Here is a 2,500-nt window from a genome sequence, read left to right as displayed (position 1 = left end):
CTGAGTGACGTCAACTTCATTCTATCTATAAATATGTCTTTGTCCAGATCACGGCATTTAACAGGTTAATATCACGGACACTTTACAACCCAAACGATTCCTACGAGTAATGCGGCTATGTGGTCTAGTGGTATAACACTCGCTTTCAGATCGGAAGGTCCTGGGTTCGAGCCTCGCGGGGCGCATAGTTGAGTCCTTGGAAAAGGCTCTTTACTCACATTCTCTCACCGTACTCATGTGTGAAACGAGTACATGGTCGTTAACAGCGTTGTCTCTGTCCGAAAAAAATTGTAATATCGCCTAAAGGCGTCATGTCCCGTCCTAAATGTTGAGTGTTGCTGTTTGCCAGGGACCCCCTATAAAGCGCTTTGAGCACGTTTAGTGGATATTGCTTTATATAAAAGCTCATGAAAGCTCATTTTTACGAGTAATGCATAAGGTTATCAAATTTACAATCTAATCTTTATATTTCTTTATAAACTATTTTCAAATAAATATAAATAGGATTAGAAAATAAATAATTACAAACAAACAAACACACAGACAAATAGATGTACGGATAGATCCAAACCTGAACACTCGAAGCGAATGAAGGACTTGATGAGCCTGAGCCAACTCACAAACACTCACTGACTTAGTCCTCATGGATCACAGATAGTCACTCTTGTGATGATAATAATAATAATAATAATAATAATAATAATAATAATAATAGTAATAATAATAATAATAGTAATAATAATAATAATAATCATAGTAATAATAATAATAATAATAATAATAATAATAATAATAATAATAATAATAATAATAATAATAATAATAATTAATAATAAAAGTAATAATAATAACAATAATAATAAATAAATAACAATAATAATAATAATAATAATAATAGTACAATCCCAACCGGTAATACATAGAATGTGGGTATTAAAACACAACAAATTATTCCAATAGTTCCATCGTTTCATCCATCCATCTATCTTATCACTTCTCACGCAGACGACAGGTCACCGAGCACCCCTTCACTACTCACACCGTACAACGTTAGTCGCCGTTCGTCTTCGTCGCATGTTGCATCTCTCTCCCTCTCTCTCCCTCTATCTCTCACTCACTCACTCTCTCCCCCATTTCTCTCTATTCCGGTACTGGCAAGGAAGAGTCTACAGCTCTCTCTCTCTCTCTCTCTCTCTCTCTCTCTCTCTCTCTCTCTCTCTCTCTCTCTAAATCACAATTTCTCCACTTCATTCCTCCGTCTCTTTCATAGCAGCGAACAGAAACCTTCATTTTCATTCTTGGTTAGCACGATTCAATTCAAGTACTTCTGGTGGGGTTTAGGATTTGCTGAGATCGTAGGGTGTCTGTCACACACACTAATTTATCTCATTACTCTTCTTCTTCTGCTTCTTCTTCTTCTTCTTCTTCTTGTTCTTTTTGTACTTGTTGTTATTGTTGTTGTTGTTGTTGTTGTTGTGTCTTCTTCTTCTTGTTCTTCTTGTTCTTGTTATTATTATTATTATTATTATTATTATTATTATTATTATTATTATTATTATTATTATTATTATTATTATTATTATTATCATTATTATTATCTTCTAATATTTATTATTGTTGTTGTTGAAATGAGCATTATCATTATCATTATCACCATCATCATCACTACCGCCACTGCACCAATTATTCCCAGGGTATGTATTTCGTCAGGCCATTTATTTGATATCAAATTTATCAGTGTGTTGATATGGTTGCACGCCATCCATCCAGGGAACTGATTCATCCATACAAACCATGTTATTCCTTAATTTACTCTTTGACATCAACAAAGCTTAACACCCGTGCCTATTTCTAACTAGAGCTTTTATATAGTGGAATTTCCACTAAACGTGCTCAAAGCACTTTACAAGGAGTTCCCTGACCAACAGCAACATTTAACATTTAGAATGAGACATGAAGACGTGTAGGCGATATTACAATTGTTTTCCGACAGAGACAACGCTGTTAACGGCCAGGTACTCATTTTTCACGCGAGTACGATGAGAAAATGTGAGTAAAGAGTCTTTTCCAAGAACTCAACTATGCACCGAGCTAGGCTCGAACCCAGGACCTTCCGATCCGAAAGCGAGTGTCATACCACAAGACCACATAGCCGCACTTTTAGAAAGACACGCATTTTTAACAAATTGGCCAGAAAATTGGTTCTTCACATATCTATCGATTTAAATGACCCTCACCTTGGCAACAACAAAAAAACCCCGAAAAAACCCCTCTCCTAATGTTATGTAGTTTTGTGGTATGACACTCGCTTTCGGATGGGAAGGTTCTGGGTTCGAGCCTCACTCGGCGCATAGTTGAGTTCTCTGGGAATATCCTCTTTACTCACATTATTCTCTTACCGTACTCAGGTGTAAAATGAGTACCTGGCCGTTAACAGCGTCTTCTCTTTCGGAAAAAAAAAATGTCTCGTTATTTTTTGTTACGTGTTGTTGTTGGTCAA

General features: G+C 36.0%; 1 protein-coding gene across 1 annotated transcript in view; it reads right to left on the bottom strand.

Annotated features, from left to right (window-relative positions):
- The window catches only part of LOC144978902 (uncharacterized), a 296,697-nt gene extending 295,645 nt beyond the window's left edge, over positions 1-1,052 (bottom strand). Inside the window, exons 1-2 of the mRNA XM_078925502.1 lie at positions 911-1,052; positions 572-663 (exon numbers count right to left, since the gene is read on the bottom strand). The gene's annotated coding sequence lies outside the window, so the exon portion shown is untranslated. The remainder of the gene's footprint in view (positions 1-571; positions 664-910) is intronic.
- Between the last annotated feature and the right edge of the window lie 1,448 nt (positions 1,053-2,500).

The sequence above is a fragment of the Berghia stephanieae genome, chromosome 8 (assembly GCF_034508935.2).
Source record: "Berghia stephanieae isolate SIO BIC M18660-M18661 chromosome 8, UCSD_Bste_1.3, whole genome shotgun sequence".
In the NCBI taxonomy this organism is placed as follows: domain Eukaryota; kingdom Metazoa; phylum Mollusca; class Gastropoda; order Nudibranchia; family Aeolidiidae; genus Berghia; species Berghia stephanieae.
The sequence above is the reverse complement of the archived record's forward strand: the minus strand, read 5'-3'. Positions and strand labels throughout refer to the sequence as shown.